The sequence below is a fragment of the Salvelinus fontinalis genome, chromosome 1 (assembly GCF_029448725.1).
Source record: "Salvelinus fontinalis isolate EN_2023a chromosome 1, ASM2944872v1, whole genome shotgun sequence".
Lineage (NCBI taxonomy): Eukaryota > Metazoa > Chordata > Actinopteri > Salmoniformes > Salmonidae > Salvelinus > Salvelinus fontinalis.
The window spans coordinates 62,428,438-62,451,060 of NC_074665.1; the positions used below are offsets into that span (position 1 = coordinate 62,428,438).

At 42.5% G+C, this 22,623-nt stretch overlaps 1 protein-coding gene and 1 non-coding gene across 6 annotated transcripts in view; one reads left to right on the forward strand and one right to left on the reverse strand.

Moving 5' to 3' along the window:
* LOC129859393 (E3 ubiquitin-protein ligase MARCHF8-like) overlaps positions 1 to 22,623 on the forward strand; it is a 129,586-nt gene that overhangs the window by 42,596 nt on the left and 64,367 nt on the right. The gene's annotated exons all lie outside the window — the stretch shown is intronic.
* On the reverse strand, positions 3,844 to 3,913 carry trnav-uac (transfer RNA valine (anticodon UAC)). Its single transcript has one exon. It is a non-coding gene; the product is annotated as a tRNA-Val (tRNA).

A 22,623-nucleotide genomic window follows, 5' to 3' on the forward strand; every position in this document is an offset into this window, starting at 1 on the left:
TTCTCTTATCACAGCCATTAAACTCTGTAACTGTTCTAATGTCACCATTGGCCTCATGGTGAAATCCCTGAGAGCTTTTCTTTCCGTTTGGAAAGATGCCTGTATATTTGTAGTGACTGAGTCTATTGGTACACCATCCAAAGGGTAATTATTAACTTCACCATGCTCAAATTGATATTCAAGGTCTGCTTTTCTTTCCCGTATCTACCAATAGGTTCCCTTCTTTGCGAGGCATTAGAAAACCTTAACCTTACATGTAATTGTATGTGTGGGGTCGTCATTCAAAAATCATGTTGAACACTATTATTGCAGACCTGCAACTTACTAAGCACATTTTTACTTCCGAACTTATTTAAGCTTGCCATAACAAAGGGGTTGAATACTTACTGACTCAAGACATTTCAGCTTTTCATTTTTAATACATTTGTAAAAATGTATAACAACTTAAATCCATTTTGACATTATGGGGTATTGTGTTGTAGGCCAGTGACACAAAATCTCAATTTAATCAATTTAATAAAATAAAAAATCAGGCTGTAACACAACAAAATGTGGAAAAAGTCAAGGGGTATGAATACATTCTGAAGGCACTTTAGGTTTGTTAGTGGTTCTCAAACATTTTTGGGAAATAAAGATTAAGTTGTGGATTGATGAAGTGAAGACCTTGGTCAGCTGGTGGTGTTACTCAGTTGGTGTGTGTGTGTGTGCTGCTGTGCCACTTGAGATTTGAGAACTCTAAACCATAATGCAACATGCAAAAATATCAAATATTTTACTGAGTTACAGTTCATATAAGGAAATCAGTCAATTGAAATAAATTCATTAGGCCCTAATCTATGGATTTCACATGACTTGAAATAAAGATATCTTAAAACAAAGGTAGGGGTGTGGATCAGAAAACCAGTCTGTATCTGGTGTGACCACCATTGGCCTCATGCAGAGCGACACAGCTCCTTCACATAGAGTTGATCAGGCTGTTGATTGTGGCCCGTGGAATGTTGTCCCACTCCTCTTCAATGGTTGAGGAACACGCTTTTGTACACGTCGATCCAGAGCATCCCAAATGTGCTCAATGGGTGACATGTCTGGTGAGTATGCAGGCCATGGAAGAACTGAGACATTTTCAGCTTCCAGGAATTGTGTACAGATCCTTGTGACATTGGGCCATGCATTATCATGCTGAAACATGAGGTGATAGCGGCGGATGAATGGCACGACAATGGGTCTCAGGAACTCGTCACGTTATCTCTGCATTCAAATTGCCATCGATAAAATGCAATTGTGTTCGTTGTCCGTAGCTTATGCCTGCCCAATCCATAACCCACCGCCACCATTGGGGGGACTCTGTTCACAACATTGACATCAGCAAACTGCTCGCTCACTTTACGCCATACAAGTGGTCTGCGGCAGTGTTGTAAAGTACTTAAGTAAAAATACTTTAAATACTAAAGTCGTTTTTATGGGTATCTGTACTTTACTTTACTATTTATAGTTTTGACAACTTTTACTTTTACTTCACTACATTCCTAAAGAAAATAATGTACTTTTTACTCCGTACATTTTCTCTGACACCCTTAAAGTACTCATTACATTTTGAATGCTTAGCAGGACAGGAAACGTGTCCAGTTCACAGACTTATCAAGAGAGCATCACTGGTCATCCCTACTGCCTCTGATCTGACGGACTTACTAAACACACATGCTTTCTTTTGTAATTTATGTCGGAGTGTTGGAGTGTGCCCCTGGCTAAATAAAAAAACAGTGCCGTCTAGTTTCCTTAATAAAAGGAATTTTAAATGATTTATACTTTTACTTTTTAAATATACTCAAGTATATTTAAAACCAAGTACTTTTAGACTTTTACGCAAGTAGTATTTTACTGGGTGACTTTTACTTGACAAATTGTCTATGAAGGTATCTTTACTTTTACTCAAGTATGACAATTGGGTACTTTTGCCACCACTGGTCTGCGGTTGTGAGGCCGGTTGGACGTACTGCCAAATCTCTAAAAAGACGTTGGAGGTGGCTTATGGTATAGAAACTAACATTAGATTCTCTGGAAACAGCTCTGGTGGAAATTCCTGCATTCAGCATTGCCCAAACCCTCAACTTGAGACATCTTTGACATTGTGTTGTGTGAAAAGCCTGCATTTTAGTGGCCTTTTATTGTCCCCAGCAAAAGGTGCACCTGTGTAATGATCATGCTCTTTATTCAGCTTCTTGATATGCCACACCTGTCAGGTGGATGGATTATCTTGGCAAAGGAGAAATGCTCACAGGGATGTAAACAAATGTATATGGAACATTTTTGGAATCTTTTATTTCACCTCATGAAACATGGGACCAACATTTTATATATGTTATATTTTTGTTCAGTGTACATTTGGAGGAAAGAATATGAAACAGAGAAGCAGAGGGTTCTGACTGACTGGGGCCTTCGGCTGTGCTGGGAATTACTTCACAGATAGGCTGCCTAGGCTTCAGTTGTTTCAGTCTTGAGGTGTGTGTCTGTGTGTGTGTGTGTGTCTGTGTGTCTGTGTGTGTGTGTGTGTGTGTGTGTGTGTCTGTCTCTGTCTGTCTCTGTCTGTCTGTCTGTCTGTCTGTCTGTGTGTCTGTCTGTCTGTGTGTCTGTGTGTGTGGTTGACTTCCAGCAGTGGATAACTTGTTGATGCTTGACTATCTCTTGAGACGGCTGGGGACAAGGGCCCAGGGTTCTGGTCAAAAGTAGTGCACTAAATTGGGAATAGGATACCATTTGGGACCTGGCCTCTAACTGAAGTCCCCAGTGCATAGTTCTTGTTTTTAAGATGCATCACTTAATTATAGGACTAAGCGTTGAAAGAACAAGTGAAGAGTTTATTTCCAAAATGCTATATCCACAATTTTTTTATTTTTTTGAGTGTAATTTATCATCAGAAATTATTATGGGTACCTTCATGTGTAAAATATTTCTGTTTCATTCATAGATTTTAGATGTTTGCAAAACGCTATATACCCATTGTTTAGCTGGAACGGAATGTTTGTATCCTGTATATCTGATTATAATATGTGGTTGTCTCACCTAGCTATCTTAAGATATCTTAAGGCACTTTCTGTAAGTCGCTCTGGATAAGAGCATCTGCTAAATGGCTAAAATGTTAAATGTAAATGTTTATATGCAGGTCTCATATTATATTGAATTATTTTAGCTGTAAAAACATTCTATTGATGTCACAAATGTATCATTTTAAACATTTCTTTATTAAAAATGTAGTTACTACATTTGACTGTGGAAAACTGAGTAGTACTACTTATTTCTCTGACTGCAATTGAAAATCCCAATGCCATGATAAGTTAATGAAAAAAAACACACCAATCTCTTTCATATTTTTTATATAGCGTTTTGGAATGAAACTCTTCACTAGGCCTTTTATCTTCCAACAATGTCTCTTTCCCCCCTGTTTTTTTGGTGAAAGAGGCTCGAGGAGGTGATGATACACTCCAATTATAACCCCGAAACATTACTTTCAGTGATACACACACACAAGTCCTTCCTCTACCCAAGAATAGCAATAAACCCTTTACTGGCTCAAACAGCCGACCAATCAGCCAACCCTTAATAAACCTTTTTAAATAATTGTTTTTGACCAGATACAATACTATTTCACAGTAATTGATAATAAGAAGCTTGTGGGAGCTGTTTTATTAGACTTCGGTGCAGCTTTTGACATTGCTCATAATCCGCTGTAAAAACATATGTGTTATGGCTTTACATCACCTGCTATTACATTTACATTTAAGTCATTTAGCAGACGCTCTTATCCAGAGCGACTTACAAGTACATACATTCATACTCTTTTTGTACTGGCCCCCCGTGGGAATCGAACCCACAACCCTGGCATTGTAAGCGCCATGCTCTACCAACTGAGCCACACGGTAACTCGTGCATCAAGAGTTACCTGTCTAACAGAACATAGAGGGTGTTCTTTAATGGAAGCCTCTCTAACATAATACAGGTAGAGTTGGGCAGTCCCCAGGGCAGTGGTCTAGGCCCCTTACTTTTTTCAACCTTTACTGATGACCTGTCACTGTGAAATCACTGCAACACTTAAGAAGGAGCCGCAGTCAGTTTTAGAATGGGTGGCAAGTAATAAGCTGGTACTAAATATTTCACAAACTAAAAGCATTGTATTTGGGACAAACCTTTACTAAACCCCTTAACCTCAACTAAATCTTGTTATGAATCATTTGGAAATGTAGCAAGTTGAGGAGACTAAACTGCTTGGTGTAACCCTGGATTGTATACCGTCATGGTCAAAACATATTGATGAAACGGTAGCTAAGATGGGACAAGGTCTGCCCATTAAAAAGCGCTGCTCTGCTTTCTTGACATCGCTATCAATAAAACAAGTCCTACAGGCCCTAGGTTTGTCGCACCTGGATTACTGTCCAGTCATATAGTCAAGTGCCACAAAGAGGGACATTACAGTTGTCCCAGAACACAGAGAAGCACGGCTGGCCCTTAAATGTACACGGAGGGCTAACATCAATGACATGCCTGTCAGTTTCTCCTGGGTCAAAGTAGAGGAGAGATTGACTGCATCACTACTTGTCTTTGTGAGAGGTATTGACATGTTGAAGGCATCGAGCTGTCTGTTCAAATGTCTTGCAAACAGCTCAGACACCCATTCATACCCCACAAGACATGCCACAAGGGGTCTCTTCACAGTCCCTAGGTCAAGAACATACTCCGGGAAACGCACAGTACTACACATGACTACATGGAACTCTATTCCACATCAAGTAACTCATGCATGCAGTAAAATCAGATTATACAAAAAAACATATAAACTACTCCTTATGGAACATCGCGGACTGTGAAGACACACATACGCACACACACACGATAGCTCACACACTCTGCACACGCGTACATTCTAATATTGTTGTATAGTGGTATTATACATATTGTATTGTAGATATGTAGTGGTATAATAAGGTTATGATGTAGCGTTATCTTTTGTTTTATATGTACTGTAAGTGCCTTAGTGTTTGGACCCTGGGAAAAGTAGCTGCTGCCTTGGCAACAGCTAATGGGGATCCCTAATAAATACAAATACATAAATACACACACACAGAGTTTCACTGTACTTGTCTATGCGACAAATATAACTTGAAACATATACACACACACACATACCACAATCCTTAAAATCCACACCATTTGTCCCTCTGTGGAGGGAAGGACAGATCTGGCTTAGCCCGTTCCAAAGCAGAGGCTTAAAACCATATAACAGGAGCATCATGCAGTAAGTAGATCAGTCAGAGTTCTGTACTACATTATCTCTAGTGAGGAGGTGGTAGTGCTGGCAGTGCACCAGACCTAGCATCTCTCTCTCTCTCTATCGCTCGGTGTTCTGTTCCATGATCTGTCTGTCTGTCCCTCAAACCATTTTCTCTTATGCGTTTTGAGAAAGAGGCTAGGGAGAAATGATTCATATATATATATTTTTAAGTATTTGTATGTTTAGTTGATAGAGAGAGATGGAGCTGAAAGATAGAGGAGAGTGTCGTAAAATACACTACATTGCCAAAAGTATGTGGACACCACGTCAAATTAGTGGATTTGACTATTTCAGCTAGACTCGTTGATGACAGCTGTATAAAATCAAGCTCACATCCATGCAGTCTCCATAGACAAACATTGGCAGTAGAATGGCCTTACTGAAGAGCTCAGGAGGCCACCTTTCCAACAACTCAGTTCTTCAAATTTATGTCCCACTAGAGCTGACCGGTCAACTGTAAGTGCTGTTATTGTGAAGTGGAAACGTCTAGGAGTAACCATGGCTCAGTCGCAAAGTGGTAGGCCACACAAGCTCACAGAACGGATCTGGAAGCAACGTTAGCACATGAACTGTTCGTCGGGAGCTTCATGAAATTGGTTTCCATGCCAAGCAGCCACACACAAGCCTAAGATCACAATGTGCAATTCCAACCACAATGCCAAGCTTGCCATCATTGGATTGGAGTGATGAATCACGCTTCACCATCTGGCAGGTTTGGCGGATGCTAGGAGAACACTACCTGCCCGAATGCAATGTGCCAACTGTATAGTTTGGTGGAGGAGGAACAAGGGTTTGAGGCTGTTTTTTATGGTTCAGGCTAGGCCCCTTAGTTCCAGTGAAGGGGATTCTGTGCTTCCAACTATGTGGCAACAGCTTGGGAAAGGCCCTTGTCATGCTGAAACAGGAAATGTCCCCGTGCACATAGCAAGGTCCATACAGAAAGTGTTTGTGGAGATTAGTGTGGAAGAACTTGACTGGCCTACACAGAGCCCTGACCTCAACCCCATCGAACACCTTTGGGATGAATTGGAACAAAGGGGGGACCAACTCCATATTAATGCCAATGATTTTGGAATGAGATGTTCGACGGACAGGTATCCACATACTTTTGGCAATGTAGTGTTGCAGCGGGCCGCATTCGAACCCATGCTGCAGCGGTAAATGTTCAACGGAGGCAGCGGCCTAGTCCGCTAGGCCACCGTAGGCCATGGCCTGTCTGTGTCAGGGTTCTGCTTAATCCTTTGTGACAAATGCCATGTTGATTTGTGTTTTAGAATTTACACACCCCGGGTAATTCACTCAGATAAATGGCTGTCTATCTGAGCTCCCCTCTCTCTCTCTCCCCTATTTATCTTTTTCTCGCTTCCTCTCTTTATGTTTCTCTTTTTTAATTGACCTTAATTTGACCTGTTATCCCTCTTATACTATATCTGATGAGATCAGCTTTCTGTTTCACAAACACTCTCCTCCCTTTCTCACCCTGTGAATGCCCTTCATTCAACCTCCCTCTTCCTCAAGGTCTTCGACTCCTTTTCCTCCTGTTCTCAATCTGCCTGTCCGATGAAAGCTTAATTTCACCTAATCCCTCCCTATGGATTCATGCAGTGATGTGCGGTGACACACATATTAATTTCCACAAAGTTTGCTGCTTCAGTGTCTTTAGATATTTTTGTTAGGTGTTACTATGGAATACTGAAGTATAATTACAAGCATTTCATAAGTGTCAAATGCTTTTATTAACAATTACATGAAGTTGATGCCAAGAGTCAATATTTGCAGTGTTGACTCTTCTTTTTCAAGACCTCTGCAATCTGCCCTGGCATGCTGTCAAATAACTTCTGGGCCACATCCTGACTGATGGCAGCCCGTTCTTGCATAATCAATGCTTGGAGTTTGTCAGAAATTGTGAGTTTTTGTAAGTACACCCGCCTCTTGAGAATTGACCACAAGTTCTCAATGGGATTAAGGTCTGGGGTTTCCTGGCCATGGACCCAAAATATTGATGTTTTGTTCCCCGAACCACTTAGTTATCACTTTTGCCTTATGGCAAGGTGCTCCATCATAGTGGAAAAGGCATTATTCATCACCAAACTGTTCCTGGATGGTTGGGAGAAGTTGCTCTCAGAGGATGTGTTGGTACCATTCTTTATTCATGGCTATGTTCTTAGGCATAATTGTGAGTGAGCCCACTCTCTTGGCTGAGAAGCAACCCCACACATGAATGGTGTCAGGATGCTTTACTGTTTGCATGACACAGGACTGATGGTAGCGCTCACCTTGTCTTCTCCGTGCAAGCTTTTTTTCCGGATGCCCCAAACAATCGGAAAGGGGATTCATCAGAGAAAATGACTTTACCCCAGTCCTCAGCAGTCCAATCCCTGTACCTTTTGCAGAATATCAGTCTGTCCCTGATGTTTTTCCTGGAGAGAAGTGGCTTCTTTGCTGCCCTTCTTGACACCAGGCCATCCTCCAAAATTCTTCACCTCACTGTGCGTGCAGCTGCACTCACACCTGCCTGCTGCCATTCCTGAACAAGCTCTGTACTGGTGGTGCCCCGATCCCACAGCTGAATCAACTTTAGGAGACGTCCTGGCGCTTGCTGGACTTTCTTGGCTGCCCTGAAGCCTTCTTCACAACAATTGAACCGCTCGCCTTGAAGTTCTTGATGATCCGATAAATGGTTGATTTAGGTGCAATCTTACTGGCAGTAATATCCTTGCCTGTGAAGCCCTTTTTGTGCAAAGCAATGATGACGGCACGGGTTTCCTTGCAGGTAACCATGGTTGGCAGAGGAAGAACAATGATTCCAAGCACCACCCTCCTTTTGAAGCTTCCTGTCTGTTATTCAAACTCAATCAGCATGACAGAGTGATCTCCAGCCTTGTCCTCGTCAATACTCACACCTGTGTTAACGAGAGAATCACTGACATGATGTTAGCTGCTCCTTTTGTGGCAGGGCTGAAATGCAATGGACAATGTTTTTGGGGGGATTCAGTTCATTTGCATGGCAAAGAGGGACTTTGCAATGAATTGCAATTCATCTGATCACTCTTCATAACATTCTGGAGTATATGCAAATTGCCATCATACAAACTGAGGCAGCAGACTTTGAAAATTAATATTTGTCATTCTCAAAACGTTTGGCCACGACTGTATATATGTGTATATTGTTGATATGGAATGTTGTTAGAACCATATATATATGGTTCTAACAACATTCCATATCAACAATTGAAATGACTGAAAATGCAGTTCAAAACATGTCTCATCAAAAACAATTCTTGCTTGATAAATCAAATGCATTCAAAGGATGTTGTCTATTCACATGATTCTACAGTAGCCTAACTTGCAAAGTAAAATGCATTTAGGCAGACCTTTACTTTAATTTAAGTCTATTATTCTGTCCTTCCTTTTGGTGAGCGCGTAGTTGAAGTCAAAGCAGAACCCCACGTCCATTTGTTTTAGTCTGCATGCACACGCCCAGGGCAGCCATGCATGGAGCTAGAATGGTTGTAGTGTAGTTAGTCACATTCCATCTTGTAGAAGCCAAAGCTCGGACCTGCATTGAGTTGCGGAGAAGCCCCATTCCCACTACTGCCACAAAGCAAAATGAAATGTCCAAGATATGTAAAAGTCTGGGTAAAAATGATTAATGACTTGTTGGTCACTGTTCACCTGACCAACTGCTTGATGGTAGTTGCTGTGCCTGTCATTTTTTATTTTAAGTTAACCAGGCAAGTCAGTTACGAACAATGACGTTAATTTACAATGACAGCCTACCCTGGCCAAACCCGGACAATGCTGGGCCAATTGTGCAATGCCCTATGGGACTCCCAATCATGGCCAGATATGATGCAGCCTGGAATAGAACCAGGTACTGCAGTGATGCCTCTTGCACTGAGATGCAGTGTCTCAGGAGCCCTGAGTGTCATGAATGAAGTCACATCTTGTATGCTGTATGCTGCCTCCGTCTGGTCTTAAGTTTCATTATAGTTGACGTTGCACTCTTCGAACCCTCCAAACGGTGCGTTACATGATTATTCCAACTTGTAAAATTGTTTGAGGTGCAGTATAGTAGTGTCCATTTGTCAGGTTGTTTTTGCTAGCTAGCTTTGTTCAGTTTAAGGGATGCGAGGGACAAATTATGTAGACGCCCAAGTGTGCACAGCTTACCGTAGGCATTGGCAGGAAATACCCACACAACATGTTTAGGCAATACGCATGCGTAAAATATGAAATAGCTATTCCTGGGGTTTTGAGGTAGTTTTAGCATTTTTATTTTTTGTTTTTAAAATCCACCATGGGAAAAATGAATGGTGGAAAAAACGATTGGAACCATTTCCCTGTTTGACCACTAGGTTTTATGGGTATTATTACTCTGTATACTGTATACTGTTAGAGTACCATGAGTAGATCAGTTCAACTTTGATATGGGTTCGTTTTCCACAGCCTTTCCAAAACACTGTGGACAAAGTGCCTCTACTTAAGCACACATCTCTACAGTTTGGTTTGCTACAAGAGCGGAAAAAACGTCTCTGAATGTTTTCATAAACTGTACAGTGTTGGCCTCACAGAAATATAATGTAGAATATATTTCTATGGTTGGCCCATCTCCACATCAGCACTATCAGTGGGGACATTGGGCCAGCACAGCAGAGCAGACTAAGTCTTTATGTCACTACTGGGACAGTAGTACAGCAGACCATGCTATTACAGTCCACAGCAGAATCATTGAGAAAAAACATTACTGTAGATAAAAATAATTACTTAAAAAAAAAATATATATATATTTCATAACAGCTTTTAAAAAATGTGATTGTCACAGGGTAAGCACTGCATACCGTGACTCTACATCATTGGATTCATTGCCACTCATACTTTCCAATCTGTGAACTTTCCTTTTATCATCTGCTGTGGACTGTAATAGCATGGTCTGCTGTACTACTGGCCCCACAGTGGAGGAGTCATAATACCCATAAAACCTTGCAGTCAAACAGGGAAATTATTCTAATCATTTTTTCCACCATTCACCATTTTTTCCCACAGGGGATTTTAAAAGCAGTTCAAATAAGGGCTGTGTTTTGTGTAGGCTAACCCTGGTGTGAAGTTTTGATAACCATGTAAATCTCTTTCGGACTAGGTGACTTTTATTAATATATTTGGCTCAATTTACTCTCAGATTCGAAAATGGTCATGCATCATGCAAGACTACAAATCCCTGCAAGCTCCTCAAAGGTGTCATCTGTAGCTGACACCTTTGCTAACGGATATTATGTACATTTTAAACTTGTCCAAAACAGTTTAGAGTTATCAATTTATAGAAATGTAGCCAATTAATTAATTACTACATTTAGCTAACATTAGATAGTTAATCCAGAGATTCTTACCTTTGCTTCGATTCGGCAGTCTCAACCAGATCATCATGACATTTGTAGTTCTTTATGATAGCCACATTAGTAGCTAATTAGCATTTCATTTGTTGGGGGTAAATACAGGCGAATATATTGATAAAAGTCATCTTGTTCGAGAGAGATTTACACAGCTATCAAAATGTCATGCCAGGGTAAGCCTTCACGAAACTTTCTCCCTTCATTCTCTTGGTTGGGTAATCTCGTTACTGCTAATGCAGTATAAGTAGGATAACAGTATACTAAATACATATACAGTATGTGTTGAAATATTATGTGTTATGTAAGATAAAGGGGGCTGAAGCTGTATGCATGTTAATCATCAACAACTATATATGATGTACTATGGAAATCTATGTAGTAATATAATAATAATAAATGTATTTTATATAGAGCTTTTCATTACACACAGAATCTCAAAGTCACTTTAAAAAAACGAAAACTAATTCAAGGTGATCTGGCAGATTCTTGGGTGATGGCTTCCACAGCTTCAGCTTCCACAGCTTCAGCTTCCACAGCTTCAGCTTCCACAGCTTCAGATGATAATAATGATGACATGGATATGGAGTCTTCAGGACGAATATTGCTGGTGTCACTCTAAAAAGCAAAAACTCTGATTTATCTTCAGTCTCAATTTGCACTCTCCACTCACTCTCCGGGTTTTTCTTCTGCTGTTCAGTACTTCTATGATTACCAAGACTACTAGGCACTGTGCTCTTTCACATCTAATGATACATCCTATGACAGAGTTGACTTGATATATCACTCTTTACCGTCCTAGCCGTTAGCCTTAAAGGACTAAGGCTTTGTTTTACATAGCACCCTATTCCCTACATAATCCACTACTTTTGACCAGAACCCTATCGGCCCAGGTAAAAGTAGTGCACTAATTGGGGAATAGGGTGCCATTTAGTCGTAGGAAGAAGAACATCCAGGCTATTTTCTGCCTTCTATCTTTTTCTTCTGGAGATGGGAGTGGAGAGGAATCTAGTTCAACCGAAAATTATTTTCAGACTGTGAAACTGTGAGTCATGTCTGAACAAAATTTTGATTGTCTTAATCCTTCATGGAAATAGCTTGTTGTCTTGGTTCATAACTTCCAGTTTACCTGAAAGCATTGACTGTTCCCTGTATCTGTCCATGATTGAACCTCTCTCTAATCTTTGCTCATTACGGTTGACATAAGTCTAACACCAAATTACATGAACAAGGTTATGTAACGAATACTAGGGGTGCATCTTAATAGTCTTAACTGGCTTCCTCTGCTTGGCTCTGCAAATGTATAGTTGGCATCCACTATTCCGATTTCACCTAATTGGTGGTTTCAGATTAGTGGAGAGGAGAGGGAACCAATGGCGCCGGAAGAAATGCCAGCAGTTTTACGGGCGCCCAACCAATTGTGCTATTATGTGGGGGGTTTTCGCGTTATTTGTAACTTATTTTGTACATAATGTTTCTGCAACTGTATTTTACGGCAGAAAAGAGCTTCTGGATATCAGGACAGCGATCACTCACCTCGGATTAGACAAAACAAAATATTCGACAAGCAGGAAGCACAGGACATTCTCCAAACACCCGACAGGGCCAACATACCCGTTATTTGCAAGAGGAGGAGACGCAGGAAGAGAGGACACAGAGCGGGATGCCTCGTGAGGACCCGCAGGAGGCGAGTGGGAAAGCTGTCGTTACCGTTAATATTACTCGCCAACGTGCAATCATCGGACAATAAATTAGACGAGGTACGATCACGAATATCCTACCAACGGGACATGAAAAACTGTAATATCCTATGTTTCACGGAATCATGTCTGAATGACGACATGGATATTAAGCTCGCGGGATATATACGCTGCACCGGCAAGATAGAACATCACACTCCGGTAAGATGAGGGGGGGGGGGGGTCTGTGCATATTTGTAAACAACAGCTGGTGCACGAAATCTAAGGAAGTCTCTAGATTTTGCTCACCTGAAGTAGAGTATATTGTGATAAATTGCAGGCCACACTACTTGCCTCAAGAGTTTTCAGCTCTACTTTTCGTGGCTGTTTATTTACCACCACAGACAGATGCTGGCACTAAGACTGCACTCAGTCAGCTGTATAAGGAAATAAGCAAACAGGAAACCACTCACCCAGAGGCGGCACTTCTAGTGGCCGGAGACTTTAATGCAGGGAAACTTAAATCAGTTCTACCAAATTTCTATAAACATGTTAAATGTGCAACCGAGGGCAAAAAATTCGATATCACTTGTACTCCACATACAGAGACGCGTACAAAGCTCTCCCTCGACCTCCATTTGGTAAATCCGACCACAACTCTATCCTCCTGATTTCTGCTTACAAGCAAACATTAAAGCAGGAAGCACCAGTGACTCGGTCTATAAAAAAGTGGTCAGATGAAGCAGATGCTAAACTACAGGACTGTTTTTCTATCACAGACTGGAACATGTTCCGTGATTCTTCCGATGGCATTGAGGAGTACACCACATCAGTCACTGGCTTTATCAATTAGTGCATCGAGGACGTCGTCCCCACAGTGACTGTACGTACGTACTCCAACCAGAAGCCATGGATTACAGATAACAGTCACACTGAGCTAAATGGTAGAGCTGCCGCTTTCAAGGTGCGGGACTCTAACCCGGAAGCTTACAAGAAACCCTGCTATGCCCTGCGACGAACAATCAAACAGGCAAAGCATCAATACAGGGCTAAGATTGAATCATACTATACCGGCTCCGACGCTCGTCTTATGTGGCAGGGCTTGCAAACTATTACAGACTACAAAGGGAAGCACAGCCACGAGCTGCCCAGTGACAGGAGCCTACCAGACAAGCTAAATCCCTTTTATGCTCGCTTCGAGGGAAGCAACACTGAGGCATGCATGAGAGCATCAGCTGTTCCGGACGACTGTGTGATCACGCTCTCCGTAGCCGACGTGAGTAAGACCTTTAAACAGGTCAACATACACAAGGCTGCGGGGCCAGATGGATTACCAGGACGTGTGCTCCGGGCATGTGCTGACCAACTGGCAGGTGTCTTCACTGACATTTTCAACATGTCCCTGATTGAGTCTGTAATACCAACATGTTTCAAGCAGACCACCATAGTCCAAAAGGCAACCTACCTAAATGACTACAGACCCGTAGCACTCACGTCCGTAGCCATGAAGTGCTTTGAAAGGCTGGTAATGGCTCACATCAACACCATTATCCCAGAAACCCTAGACCCACTCCAATTTGCATACCGCCCAAACAGATCCACGGATGATGCAATCTCTATTGCACTCCACACTGCCCTTTCCCACCTGGACAAAAGGAACACATACGTGAGAATGCTATTCATTGACTAAAGCTCAGCGTTCAACACCATAGTACCCTCAAAGCTCATCACTAAGCTAAGGATCCTGGGACTAAACACCTCCCTCTGCAACTGTATCCTGGACTTCGTGACGGGCCGCCCCCCAGGTGGTGAGGGTAGGTAACAACACATCCGCCAAGCTGATCCTCAACACTGGAGCCCCCCAGGGGTGCGTGCTCAGTCTCCTCCTGTACTCCCTGTTCACCCACGACTGCATGGCCAGGCACGACTCCAACACCATCATTAAGTTTGCAGACGACACAACAGTGGTAGGCCTGATCACCGACAACGACGAGACAGCCTATAGGGAGCAGGTCAGAGACCTGGCCGGGTGGTGCCAGAATAACAACCTATCCCTCAACGTAACCAAGACCAAGAAGATGATTGTGGACTACAGGCAAAGGAGGACCCAGCACGCCCCCATTTTCATCGACGGGGCTGTAGTGGAGCAGGTTGAGAGCTTCAAGTTCCTTGGTGTCCACATCACCAACAAATTAGAATGGTCCAAACACACCAAGAGGGCACGACAAAGGGGCCACGGCAAAGCCTATTCCCCCTCAGGAAACTAAAAAGATTTGGCATTGGTCCTCAGATCCTCAACAGGTTCTACAGCTGCAACATCGAGAGCATCCTGACTAGTTGCATCACTGCCTGGTATGGCAATTGCTTGGCCTCCGACCGCAAGGCACTACAGAGGGTAGTGCGTACGGCCCAGTACATCACTGTGGCTAAGCTGCCTGCCATCCAGGACCTCTACACCAGGCGGTGTCAGAGGAAGGCCCTAAAAATTGTCAAAGACCCCAGCCACCCCAGTCATAGACTGTTCTCTCTGCTACCGCATGGCAAGCGGTACCGGAGTGCCAAGTCTAGGACAAAATGGCTTCTCAACAGTGTTTACCCCCAATCCAAAAGACTCCTGAACAGGTAATCAAATGGCTACCTGGACTATTTGCATTGTGTGCCCCCCCCAACCTCTCTTTTACGCTGCTGCTACTCTCTGTTTATCATATGTGCATAGTCACTTTAACTATACATTCATGTACCTACTACCTTAATTGGGCCGACCAACCAGTGCTGGCTAACCGGGCTATCTGCATTGTGTCCCGCCACACACCACCCACCAACCCCTCTTTTACGCTACTGCTACTCTCTGTCCATCATATATGCATAGTCCCTTTAACCATATCTACATGTACATACTACCTCAATCAGCCTGACTAACCGGTGTCCGTATGTAGCCACGCTACTTTTATAGTCTCGCTACTGTTATTTTTCACTGTCTTTTTACTGTTGTTTTTATTTCTTTACTTGCCTATTGTTCACCTAATACCTTTTTTACATTATTGGTTAGAGCCTGTAAGTAAGCATTGCACTGTAAGGTCTACACCTGTTGTATTTGGCGCATGTGACAAATAAACTTTGATTTGATTTGTAGACTATTGAAATTCATTTTAGGATGGATATTATAGGCTTTTGTTTTGATGGTTTCTTATAAGAATTCTTCATGGAAGCTGAGGAGCGAGAGAGAACTCTCAGGGCTACACTGGAGCTCCAGATGTTTGGAACCCGGAAGCGATCAAATCTGGGCGCTACCCAGTACACATCTTGGAATCTTCTTTTGGCTTACAGCCAGCCTTTGTGCAAAGCTTCTTATAAAACGAAACCTACCTGAGGTGATTTCCCAGTCTTTGCTTTTGGGGATTTGGTAGGGGCAGGAGATTTTACTGAACAGCTTACATGACAAGGAAAATCCCTGTCCCTAGGCATAAGCAATGTAATGTAAAAGTAGTGCACTATAAATGGAATAGGGAGCCATTTGGAAAGCAATCATGGTTGTTGGAGATGTGTGTGAGGTTTTTTCCCTGTTGACTACTGGACTATACGGGCAGTAGAACATTAAGTCCAGCCTCTCTAACAGAGATACACACAGCCCTCCAGCTAACAGCAGGACTCTCTACCCTTCCTTGACCTCTCTACAGATGGAGGAGTGAAGAATTAGAGGAGAGAAAGGGAAGGCAATGAAGAGAAGGATAGGGAAAAGAGAGAGTAGAAAGGGGTGAGAGGGAAGAGAGAAGGGGAGAAGGAAGAGTGAGAGGGAGAGAGAAGGAATAGGGAAGAGAGGATGGAGGACTGGCATAAACAGTGTGAAGCACAGGAGAGAGGAAGAGACTTGTGATGTTGCTGGAAAACAGCTCACGGTAAGGAAGAGTGTAAATAAGAGTGGTAACAGTGGCCTCCCGAGTGGCGCAGTGGTCAAGGCACTGCATCGCAGTGCTAGCTGTGATTCTGGGTTCGAGTCCAGGCTTTTTTTTTCTTCTTAATTTTTTTTTTTTATGACGAATTAACAGCAGTAGCAATACAAGGATATGACATCTATAGAAGAGACAGCAATGCTAAAGGGGAGGTGTTGCTTTATACAGTGCATTCGGAAAGTATTCAGACCCATTGACTTTTTCCACATTTTGTTAAGTTACAGCCTTATTAAAAAATGTATTAAATGTTTTTTTTTCACTTAGCACACAATAACCCATAATGACTAAGCAAAAACAGGTTATGGGTATGACGCTACAAGTTTGGCACACTTGTATTTGGGGAGTTTCTCCCATTCTTCTCTGCAGATCCTCTCAAGCTCTGTCTGGTTGAATGGGGAGCATTGCTACACAGTTATTTTCAGGTCTCTCCAGAGATGTTAGATTGGGTTAAGTCTCTGTTAGATTGGGTTAAGACTCTGACTTGTCCCGAAGTCACTCCTGTGTTGTCTTGGCTGTGTGCTTAGGGTCGTTGTCCTGTTGGAAGGTGAACCTTCGTCACAGTCTGAGGTCCTGAGCGCTCTGGAGCAGGTTTTTATCAAGGATCTCTCTGTACTTTGCTCTCAGTCTCCCAGTCCCCGCCGCTGAAAAACATCCCCACAGCATGATGCTGCCACTGCCATGCTTTACTGTAGGGATGGTGCCAAGTTTCCTCCAGACGTGACGCTTGGCATTCAGGCCAGAGAGTTCAATTTTGGTTTCATCAGACTAGAGAATCTTGTTTCTCGTGGTCTGATAGTCCTTTACGTTCCTTTTGGCAAACTCCACGCGGGCTGTCATGTGCCTTTTACTGAGGAGTGGCTTCCAGTCTGGCCACTCTACCATAAATGCCTAATTGATGGAGTGCTGCACAGAGGGTTGTCCTTCTGGAAGGTTTTCCCATCTCCACAGAGGAAGACTAGAGCTCTGTTAGTGACCATCAGGTTCTTGGTCAACTCCCTGACCAAGGCCCTTCTCCCCCGATTGCTCAGTTTGGCTCTGGAAAGACCTGAAAATAGCTGTGCAACAATGCTCCCCATTCAACCTGACAGAGCTTGAGAGGATCTGCAGAGAAGAATGTGAGAAACTCCCCAAATACAGGTGTGCCAAGCTTGTAGCATCATACCCAAAGACTCTAGGCTGTAATCGCTGCCAAAGGTGCTTCAGCAAAGTACTGAGTAAAGGATATTTCCCTTTTTGTTTCTTGTTTTTTTGCAAAAATTTATAAAAAACAGTTTTTGCTTTGTCATTAACAATTGATGATTGAAAAAACGATTGAATCCATTTTAGAATAAGGCTGTAACGTAACAAAATGTGGAAAAGTCAAGGGTTCTGAGTACTTTCCGAATGCACTGTAAGTGTGATGCACGTGACATCCCAGCAGCTTTGAGAAAAAAACATTTTATATTGGAGTTGTCCCTGTTGAAATTCGAGACGTCCTTTGCCTATTCATGAGGCTAGCATTTCACTCTCCATCGAATACAGGCGGTTGACGTCAACACCTCTCATCGAATATTTAAAAAAGTATTCAAATAAGAAGTTGTATCCATCAATCCAAAGAGAGGAATAGGCAGGAGATTGACAGCCCGCCGTTCCGCTCTGTGGACAACAATTCCCATTGTTAGGTCAGAGACACAAGCATCTTGTCATTATATCCAGTATCTCTGATCAAAGGCATCATATTGACACAACACTGATCTAAGGTCAGGTTTAGCGTTGTTCATCCCAATAGTTACGGTTACGGCTTGAGAGTTGTTTTAGGTCACGAGGGTAAGAGCGACACAGGTATGTATTGATAATAGAACATGTCATGTCAACATGTTAACACCTAAATGATTTACTGCCTGTGCAATAGAGTTCAAGATCCAAGTGTTGTGAATGTTTCCATTACCTTTTTCATATTTCTGAACTTCCAGACTTTGAACTACTGTAGTCAGAGCTATAACGTTCACTGTAGACGTACTACTGTAATAGCAACAGGCACCAGAGGACAAATTACAGTATACTAAACCACATATTTTTTTCTCTGTTTTTCTCCACTCCCTTCATCACCATCTTTGATTGACATTTTAGGCTTTTGATTTTCAGGCACTCAAAATGCAAATGGACATTTCACTCAATCTGTGGTGCTGTGAGATGTACTGGTTTTAAATGCAAATGTGATTCTGCTGTTGACCATATCTCGGGGTGCCAAATGAGTCTGGACTTCATGGGGAGGAACGGGCGAGAACAGGGGAGCAGGGGAGGCAGTTTTCATTACTACACCATTCATCCATCACAGCAGGGGGACAGGAAGTGTGTGGGAGGGGAATGGGTGTGTGTGTGGGTGGGTGGGTGGGTAGGTGTACCCTGCGGTGATTGTAAACTATGATATAAATGTAAACCCACAGCCAGATGAAGCTGTAAGAAGTTTGCGCGGCATATTGTATGTGCACCAGTCTGTGTTCACCGGGCTGTGTGCCCCGGTCTGTGTTCACCGGGCTGTGTGCACCGGCCTGTGTGCCCCGGCCTGTGTGCCCCGGCCTGTGTGCCCCGGCCTGTGTGCCCCGGCCTGTGTGCTCCGGGCTGTGTGCCCCGGGCTGTGTGAGCAAGAGTAGTGATACTAAACAACCTCTCTGCTGGCATAGATGAGGTACTTCTCTAACCCTGGCCTGCCAGGAACCCTTCTGAGATCCACACACCAGAAGAGAAATGATGCCGCTGTGGCATGTTTTGATGTTTTATCACATACTAATCTGGTATGCTCTGCATTCAGGAAATGGTGTGTGGGTGAGTTAGAGAGTGTCTGTGTGTCTGTATGTTGTGATATTATGTACATTTATGTGATGAGTAACATCCCCTGTGGTCATTCTGGAAGTTCTCACACCTCATGTTACGCTCCCAGAGATCTGGTGAGAAAGCAGAGCATCCCTTATAAGGGGAAAGCAAAGCCTTAAAACTGAGTATGCATTCCATGCTTACCATACGTGCACAGCACAGTTAGCTACTGCACTTATGCTCCCATCCAAAGCTCCATTGTCCAGTGCTGTTTTGTCTCAGAACTGTGGTCAAAAGTAGTACACTATATAGGGAATAGGAATCCTGTGCACTCCATGACCAGACTCAATTAGTGAACAGCCTGGACAGCAACCAACATTCCCCAGGCACAGCACACACATAGACAGGCGCAAGTATGCATGCACACACACACACAACTTTCCCTCTGTTTTTGTTTTTAACATTTTCACCCAATTATAGCATTAGGAACAGTTCATTGTTAATGATAACGATGTAGAAGGATTTTGTTTTCGTGTATCTTACAGTGATGTCCTACTTTTCACCAGGGAAACCAGGTATTGATTCAGTAAGGAGCATTTTCTGAAATTTGAGGCATTCAGTGGATAAGGTCGTTCCATTTGATTTTAATCACTTTTTGACCACTTTTTGGACCTGAATGCTAAAACATTCAGGAGAAAGAGGAGCTCAAAGTTGACTCATTTTGCATACCCCACCATACCACGAGACATCCATGTCTTCAACACTGGAAAATATAAACAGTTGAATTTGATATAATATAAAAGCTTACAAGCAGGGTTGTCATTTTTATTTTTATTTTTTACCTTTAACGTCAATTATCAATATTGATGCACATATTATAGGTTTAACTCTAATTTACATCATCTGAGGTGTATGTGTTGTGCCCGCCATTTGTTGAGACACAGCATACTCTTGAATATAGGGTGGGTGTCATTTCAATCATATAAATAGTATTCATAGAATGGACCTATCCCTTCAGACCACTGCAATTTAGATGGTACGCCATTGAAATTGGATTGATATTTTAACTTCCAATTACTACCAAAAAATAGCCGGCAGTTCACCCACTGACAAATGTCAACTTAAATGGTAATGTCTATTGTTTTATCTATATTTCTCTGATTTCAATAGGTTTCCTATGGAATATTGACAGTGTCATTTAAAACAACTGATATATTATATCAACCTCAACTGTTTATCTTTTCCAGTGATGAAGACATTGATGTGTCATGGTATGGTGGGGCATGCAAAATGGGTCAACTATGAGCACATTTATATCTTGAATGTTTTGGCATTCAGTTCCAAAAAGTCAGTCTGACCACCTCTACCATGGGAAATATGTATGGAAAGTTTAGTTCAAATCAAAAGGGGTGCAGTCAAGAAGTGATTGAAATCAAATGGAACGACCCGATATGTACCCATTGATTCTTGAAAAATATAACTTATAAATGCCTCATAGTTCAACTGCCGTACCCCATCAGAAACCCAAATATACGCTTGTTTTACTCCAATGTTTGTAAACAAAGTAAATGTAAACAAACACTGTATGATCTCAACTTGGTTAAAACTATAATTTTGATATCCTTGCATCCATAGCTTTGTCTATGAATTTGAGAGTGGTTACATTTCTCCAGCACCATCCCTCAGCTTTTTACCGAAAAAATAACGGTGGTGCTCTTTGTTATTGTTTCAACTGCGGATTTCCCCTTTAAAAAGCACTGATCCTACAGTGTAAACAGTAGCAGTAAACAGTAGTTACAGACCTGCTGCTCTGATGCCCTTGAATCATTGTATCACCCCAGTGTGTATGTGTGTTTGTGTGTGCAAAGTGTCCTTATCAGAAGCTGCAGTGGTCTTCCCATCTCTCTGTCACGGTCAGAGGAGGACGATCATCTGGTGTCCAGTAATGATGTCATCACTGGCTGACTGGGCTCTTTCATGCCTCTGCAGTATAATTGCAATACAGTCAACAATTACAGTAATAGTCATTGCAAACAATAAAGTTATATTATCACTTTGTAAAAGTTAGAAGAGAGAGATTTAAGAGTTTCTCAAGTGAAATTAGAAAGTTTGACTCTTGACATTTGGTGTGTTCTAGAAACTGTTACTGAACCCCTTAGTAGGTCAGCATATCAGATCTGTGAATGATATATACACACACACACACACACCCAAACACTGCAGTTCCTGTGAGACTTTACCACCACGGTCTCCATGCACACAGCCTTTGAACATGTCCCTCTGTTCTTTCCCTCCAAACCTTTTAGCCGCGGCAACGCCAACTAGCATAGCCTCCTAGAGAAATGAAAACGCATGTAAAAGGATCCATGAGCACCAACATGTGAAGTTCATAGTGCAACACACACACACTCCAGGCAGAGGTTTAATTATGTGACTTTGTGATACCGTAATGCATTTAAGCGACCACAGATGCACTCGGGTCTCTCTGCCAGGGTCCATTGTCTCACTAGTGCAGAAACGTTGTCTACTGCCACCAGAACACCCTGATGTCTACTGCCATTAACACCCTGATACACTGTCCAGACATTATCTTATTTAGAAGATTTAGAAGATTATTACAGGCCCCAGGTGTTGATTTAAACTAAGATAAATTCAAAGATTATAAGCAGTAAATGCTGTAGGTGATTTGTTGTTGTGAGTAGATTGTAACGGGGGCTGAGTTGGTTGTTGGCCAATGCCTGTCCTCACTCTGTCACCGTGGATGAAGTCTGGTGGTGTGTGCATCAAATCAATCAAATGTTATTTGTCACATGCTTCATAAACAACAGGTAGGTGTAGACCAGGTATTCCCAAACTGGGGTACGCACAATGCCGTCGGGGGTACTCCAAATAAAAATCTTCACATTTAAAAAAATAAATAATTATATATTTTTTCCCCCCCACATTTTTAAACAGTTAATTTATATTTTCCAACGGGGCTATACATTTGGGTGAGTTTTTTTTCTTGCCTGAGTAGCCTCGTTTCACGGCCAAAATATGTGAACACCAAGGAACTTGAAGCTCTCAACTTGCTCCACTCTACAGCCCTGTCGACGAGAATAGGGCTGATACAGTATACTCCCTCCATCCTGTATCCACACACCCCACCCCACCCACCCATCTCTCCAGTATGCTTTAATAGAACTGTTGGGTAAAGGCATGCTGTGCAGCCCAGGCAGCCCCTGTACACTGCTGTGGTCAGTATGTATGAGTGTATATTTGAAAATGAACTGAAATGACTATTACAGGGTAATTTCACACCCCACAGGAGATCGGATGTCTTCTTTACTCTATAGAGATTAGTGTGTGGAACCTCTCTCTCTTCTCTCTCACTCCTGTCTCAACATTTCTCCCTTTCTCTCTCTCACCACCTCCTCACTCTCCTATTCCTTCCCTCGATCTCTCTCCTCTCCTTTCTCTCTAACGCTTTCTCCCTCCCTCTCATCCTTTCT